Source organism: Elephas maximus, chromosome 1 (assembly GCF_024166365.1).
Source record: "Elephas maximus indicus isolate mEleMax1 chromosome 1, mEleMax1 primary haplotype, whole genome shotgun sequence".
In the NCBI taxonomy this organism is placed as follows: Eukaryota; Metazoa; Chordata; class Mammalia; order Proboscidea; family Elephantidae; genus Elephas; species Elephas maximus.
In genome coordinates, this window is record NC_064819.1 from 82,210,266 (window position 1) to 82,217,509 (window position 7,244).

A 7,244-nucleotide genomic window follows, 5' to 3' on the forward strand; every position below is an offset into this window, starting at 1 on the left:
GATTTTTTCCCTGTTTTTTTCTGTTATTGATTTCTAGTTTTATGGCTTTATGGTCAGATAAGATGCTTTGTAATATTTCGATGTTTTCGATTCTGTTAAGGCCTGCTATATAACTTGATATGTGGTCTATTCTGGAGAATGTTCCATGTGTGTCAGAAAAGAAAGTATACTTGCCTGCTGTTGGTTGGAGTGTCCTGTATACATCTATGAGGTCAAATTGGTTGATTGTGTCTTTTAGATCTTCTGTGTCCTTACTGAGCTTCTTTCTGGATGTTCTGTCCTTCACCGAAAGTGGTATGTTGAAGTCTCCTACTATTACTGTGGAGCTGTCTATCTCTCTTTGCAGTGGTGTCAGAGTTTGTTTTATGTATTTTGAAGGCCTGTCGTTGGGTGCGTAAATATTTAATACGGTAGTATCTTCTTGGTATATTGTCCCTTTAATCATTATATAGTATCCTTCCTTATTCTTTGTGGCAGATTTAACTTTAAAGTCTATTTTGTCAGAAATAAGTATTGCCAATTCTGTGCTTTCTTGATTGTTGTTTGCTTGATTTATTTTTTTTCCATCCTTTATGTTTTAGTTTGTGTCTTTTAGTCTAAAGTGTGTTTTTCATAGGCAGCATACAGATGGATCATGTTTTTTTAATCCATTCTGCCACTCTCTGTGTCCTTATTGGTGCATTTAGTCCATTTCCATTCAGCATAATTATGGATAGGATAGTGATGTCATTTTGATGTCTTTTTTTGTGTTGTTGGCCATTTCTCTTTTCCACTTAGTTTCTTTGTGCTAAGTAGTTTTCCTTTATATATTGTCTTTTCCATTGTTGTCGATTTTGTTTTTGCTGAGTCTTTATGTTTTTCTTATATTTTATTTTGATGTGTAGGATTGTTAGCCTCCTTTGTGGTTACCTTATTATTTACCCCTGTTTTCCTATGTTTAAACTGAACTTTTACCTCCCTTTGACTTCCTCTCCATATGAAAGATCTATGACTGTATTTTTTAGTCTCTTTTTATTGATTTAATGTCATCATCTCTTACATAATGACATCTCTGTTTCCCTGTTTTGAGCTTTTTTTTTTTTTAATCTTATTTTTCTCATTTTCCTATCTGGGTTGATAATCTGGTTTTTCTGTCCTGTGTTCTAGTCTTGGGTGGTTATCTGATGTTATTGATTTTGTAACCAGAAGACTCCATTCAGTATTTCTTGTAGTTTTGGCTTGGTTTTTGCAAATTCCCTAAACTTCTGTTTATCTGGAAATGTCCTAATTTCACCTTCATATCTGAGAGACGGTTTTGCTGGATATATGAGTCTTGGCTGGCAATTTTTTTCCTTCAAGGCTTTATATATGTCATCCCATTGCTTTCTTGCCTGCACGGTTTCAGCTAAGTAGTCCAAGCTTACTCTTATTGAACCTCCTTTGTAGATGACTTTTTTATTTATCCCTAGCTGCTCTTAAAATTCTCTTTATCTTTGGTTTTGGCAAGTTTGATGATAATATGTCTTTATGACCTTCTTTTTGGATCTACATTGTATGGGGTTCGATGAGCATTTTGGATGGATATCTTTTCATCTTTCACAATATCAGGGAAGTTTTCTGCCAACAGATCTTTAACAATTCCCTCTGTGTTTTCTGTTTTCCCTCCCTGTTCTGGTACTGCCATCACTCATAGGTTATTTCTCTTCATAGAGTCCCACACGATTCTTAGGGTTTCTTCATTTTTAAAAATTCTTTTATCTTATTTTTTCTTCAAATATATTGGTGCCAAGGTTTTAACTTCAGTCTCACTGATTCTGACTTCCAGCTCCTCAATTCTGCTCCTCTGACTTTCTCTTGAGTTGTCTAACTCTGAAATTTTACTGTTCATTTTCTGAATTTCTGATTGCTGTCTCTGTATGGATTCTTGCAGCCTATTAAGTTTGTCATTATGGTCTTGAATAAGCTTCTGAAATTCCTCAACTGCTTTATCTGCGTGTTCCTTGGCTTCTTCTGCATTTTGTCTGATCTCCTTTGTGATCTCTTGAAGAGTTCTGTATATTAATCTTTTGTATTCTACCTCTGGTGATTCCAGGAATACCTCTTCATCTGGAAGATTCCTTGATTCTTTGATTTGGGAATTTGTTGAAACAATCGTGGTCTGCTTCTTTATGTGATTTGATATCGACTGTTGTCTCTGAGCCATCTGTAAGTTATCATATTAATTTATTTTATGTTTGCTTAGTGTGTCCTAGCTTCTTGCTTTGTTTTGTTTTGATATACCCAAATAGGCTGCTCAAGTGAGCTAACTTGATTATTGGAGACTTTGAAGTTCTAATATCCTGTCACCAGATGGCTAGAGCTGTTACCAGGTGTATGAGCCTAGGAATCCATTCACTTTTCATGTATGGATTCAGCTCAGGTGTCCAGGGAGTGGGTCACAAAGTGTGTGGTGCAGGCTCTCACCTATGGTCTTAGAGGAGCTGTGGTGATTGGTGTATGCACAGGTTTCTGGTTGCAGCAGGAGGTCACACTCTGACCAAGGAAAGGGGCTTACAACCTTCCACCAAGTGTCTGTGAAGAAGGTGTGTCCCTGTGCTCTAGAGCACAGAGGTGGGTGGACTCTGCAGCCTTCTCATTGCACCAAATGCTTTTGGGTGTAAGGACTGGAAGGAACCTCTTATCTTTGGATCCCTGTTGTGGGTGGTTGGGTAGTGTGGGTAGAGCCACCAGTCCTCGGGCTCCTGATGTGGGTATGTGAGGACTCTGCTTGATAGGCAGAGTGGTGTCAAATGTCAAGAACCCACATCTCCACTGCACAGCTGAAACAGGTAAAGTCAGACCTCAGGCACATACACCCTTGCAATGTAACAACAGGGGCCTGCTGCTAAAATGGGGCCACATGGGTTCATGCAGTGCTGACAGGCATTCAACATTTGTGGATCGCTTGTGCCTGGACGGGAGTCACCTCTGCCCTCAGTTCCCAGTTAAGGGGAGCTGGCAGATTATTTTTCCCCTGTTTGTTAGTTTGTTCCTCCTCCGAGGCCAGGGGAATGGCTCAGCTTGCACAGCAGAACCTGTCTCTGGCCCAGGGAAATCAACTGTCACTGAAGCTGGCTCAGGGCAAAAAAAGTGGGATCAGATAAATGGGAGAGACTTCTTTCAAAAGGGGAGCTATTACATCTGTGCAGTAAATTAGATGCAATTACTTATGCCGAGAGGGCTGTTTTCCACTGATTCTGGAGGCAAGAGTAGATTCTGTGCCACTGGCTCTCTGTAGCTACGGAAACTGGTCCCAAACACTACTGCCAGCCCCACCATGGTCTCACCAGGGGATCGGGACTGAGGGGCACTTATTCCTGCCAAGTCAGGTTGGGCGACTCCTTCCTGCTTCAGAACCACCTCCCCCTTTCCCTGCTGCTCAGTCTGATTTCTTAACTTTGCCTTTGATGTTCAGGGCTCCTAGGTTGTCATATATATAATTGATACACTTGTTTCTTCAGGTCTTTGTTATAAGAGGGACCACCTGAAGTGTCTGATTACTCTGCCATCTTGGCCCCGCCTCTTATACGCATATTTTATGTGACCCTACTTGCAATCCCTATAATGTGACAGCACACTCCCACTTTCCACCCTGGGTTTCCCTTGTTCATTCAACCAGCTCCTATCCCTTTCTGCCTTCTCTTTCCATCTCCAGACAGAAGCTGCCCATTTAAGTCTTGTATATTTACTTGAACTAAGAAGCACACTCTTCACAGGTATTATCTGATGTTTTATAGTCCACTCTAATCTTCATCTGAAGAATTGCCTATGGAAATGGTTTTAGTTCACACTCGTTGAAATCTTGAAAAGCATTACAAAAAAGTAATAAACTGAAAGGACAGGATGATGATCATCTGTGAGCACACATATTTGCTCCCTTGTCTTTTTGAGGCTTAGCCCATTTTAGATTTCCAAAGCCTCTTTAATGTTAGTTGTCAATTCATGAAAGAAGATACTTCGCCTATATCAATTCTCCCTTCCAGCAACACCTCAGGAATTAGTCACTGAAAGTCAATTCGAGAATCTTCTACTTGTTGCAACATGAGAAATAAACAACCACGAAGGGACTTGAACCCTCAATCATCTAGATCTGAAGCCAGACACCTTACCCATTAGAGCCTGCAGCCAACACTGTGAGGAAACTGTACAAGCATATAAGTGAAAGTGCTGATAAGGAAATATTAAGTTTCTGTTTTCAATTTTTTAACTTTGCAATTGGAGGTAATTTTTACAACATTCAAAAAATGAGTCAAATATTATCTGAAACATTTTAAAACAATTACTTAGAATTAATAAACTGAGGCTTTGAGATGACCACAAGTGACATATTTCTTCAAGGCTGCTCTCATGTAAGTTACTTATAATGATGATGCATTTGGGTACAGAATTATGAGCCAAGAATTGAACTCTGCAATAAAGGGCAGATGACAGCAACAAAAGAAGGATTGCCAGAAGTTGGTATCTTCAGACCAAATAAAATACTGTGTGGCTCCAGGGAGAAAAGTCTAGAAGCTCGGAAAAGAGCTCCTTTTGTCAGAAATGCCTGCTTTTAATGCCAGGAAAATGTTTCACTATAATCCATTCATAACATAGGCTTCAAAAACTTGATCCTCTACCAACAAGTCAAAGAATCACCTGATACAGAGGTGGGATGAGATAGTGGGTCCCAAACCTCCCTGGGAGAGTGGTCCCTATGTCTGAGGTGCAGTTCCTTGACTTCCAAGCTACATCAAATGGATAGAAGACAGCCAAAATAGCTTGGAGGGATGCTTTGCTCACTGAAATGCTAACTAACCCCAGGGTATTTTGCTAAAAGTCGTTGCCTAGTTTCCCTGTGGATTGATCCACAAACCAATTCTAGGTGATTTTATGTGACCCAACTCTGCATTGTATATTGGTAGGGTAGGAAAGATGAGAAATCTACAAATTCCTAAAGTTAAGTAATCACAAATTCTCTCAGTTTTCACATAATCTTAGTTTTTTGGGAGTGCCAAGTTATTTGAAAGAAGTAAACAATTGTCTTTTCCCATTCCCTGTCCTGTCTTTCCTCCCCAGAGAAGTTAAGCTTTCCTTCACTTCAAAACTTCCCATTTGTTTCCATATCCCTTGTACAGCATTTTCTCCAGGTTTAGGTCAAAACTGAAAAACTGTCTTAGGCCATATTCTGGATTGTATGTCCTAATGGACACTAATTCATTCAGAGAATTATTGTTTTCCTTTGGATATGAATAGCAAACAGCATTCAGGACATGAAGACCTGAAGAAGGAAGAGCAAAAGGAGACGAGAAAGAAGGAGGAGAAATAAAACGAACAGAGGGAAGAGTGGCTTACAGATGGTAGAGAAGTTGTATCATGAAGAAAAGCAAGCATAGAGATGCAGAAGTTTAAACCCATGTGCCTTTGCATGCCCAGCATTATGGAATATTCTCGGCAGTCTTAAATTTTTCTCTCCTTCAACTCTTTTCTCCTCTGCCTCCCAAGGCTGCAAGAAAGACGTACAAGACAATGCAGAGGGATGCAAAGAAGAGTAACATGAATGTTACTTCAAGAAAAACAGATGCAGGTGGACATGAAGCCCTCTGGGTGTAGTAATGTGATCTGTAAGCCAGTAGCGCTTTGTCTAGGCGACCATGTCTGTTTCTGAAAGTGTAAAGAGACGGCAGACAAGATAAAAGGAATGGAAATTCTCCCAGCGATTATAACATCTGTTTGGAACAAAATCTTCTTGGCAAGCAGAAGAATTACAAGGAAGCTATTTGGGAAGAAGGACCTGGAACATATAACCAATCGGCTTACATAAAACCTACATTAGGTACCCAAGAAAAGGCCAGTAAAGAGACCTGGGTAGCTCAGTTGGTACAGCATCAGACTTTTAATCTGAGGGTCCAGGGTTCAAGTCCCTGTTCAGGCGTTATCTTCCTTTTGCCCTAGTTACTGTCTCTTAAAATCCTGTTGACAATCCAGTTCTTCTTAGAGAAACCTGTCCTGACATTTACTGTATGCTTCTAGTCTCTTCTCTTCCTGCTCTTTGTTCCGTAAGAATGGGAATAGAGCAAGGGGATCAGAGAAAGAGCAAAGGGTTAAGCGATCAATTACTAGCCATAAGTTTGGCAGTTTGAAACCACCCAGAAGTACTTCCGAAACCCTGGGGGCCTAGTGGTTAAGAGCTCCGGTTTCTAACCAGAAGTTCGGCAGTTGGCATCCACCAGGCGCTCCTTGGAAGCTCTATGGGGGCAGTTCTACTCAGTCCCATAGGGTCGCTATGAGTCTGTAATCGACTCGACGGCAGTGGGTTTGGTTTTGGTTTTGGAGGTGTTTCAGAAGACAGGCTTGGTAATTTACTCCTGAAAGGTGAAAGCCTAGAAAACACTATGTAGCAGTTCTACACTGTACCCGTGGGGTCAGTTAAAGTGGAGGCAGCCCAATCCTTCCAAATGAGGTGAAGACTTGTAAAACCAAACTTCGCTGTTACAGCGCCTCATCTTTTTTTTTTTTTAACTTTTATTGAGCTTCAAGTGAACGTTTACAAATCAAGTCAGACTGTCACATATAAGTTTACGTACACCTTACTCCATACTCCCACTTGCTCTCCCCCTAATGAATCAGCCCCTCCAGTCTCTCCTGACAATTTTGCCAGCTTCCAACTCTCTCTATCCTCCCATCCTCCCTCCACACAGGAGATGCCAACACAGTCTCAAGTGTCCACCTGATATAATTAGCTCACTCTTCATCAGCATCTCTCTCCTACCCACTGTCCAGTCCCTTTCATGTCTGATGAGTTGTCTTCGGGAATGGTTCCTGTCCTGTGCCAACAGAAGGTTTGGGGACCATGACCGCCGGGATTCCTCTAGTCTCAGTCAGATCATTAAGTATGGTCTTTTTATGAGAATTTGGGGTCTGCATCCCACTGATCTCCTACTCCCTCAGGGGTTCTCTGTTGTGCTCCCTGTCAGGGCAGTCATCGATTGTGGCCGGGCACCAACTAGTTCTTCTGGTCTCAGGATGATGTAGGTCTCTGGTTCATGTGGCCCTTTCTGTCTCTTGGGCTCTTAGTTATCCTGTGACCTTGGTGTTCTTCATTCTCCTTTGATCCAGGTGGGTTGAGACCAATTGATGCATCTTAGATGGCCACATGTTAGCATTTAAGACCCCAGACGCCACATTTCAAAGTGGGATGCAGAATGTTTTCATAATAGAATTATTTTGCCAATTGACTTAGAAGTCCC

At 41.2% G+C, this 7,244-nt stretch overlaps 1 non-coding gene across 1 annotated transcript; it reads left to right on the forward strand.

Moving 5' to 3' along the window:
• Positions 1–5,856: 5,856 nt before the first annotated feature.
• TRNAK-UUU (transfer RNA lysine (anticodon UUU)) lies at positions 5,857–5,929 on the forward strand. The gene has a single exon. It is a non-coding gene; the product is annotated as a tRNA-Lys (tRNA).
• Positions 5,930–7,244: the final 1,315 nt, after the last annotated feature.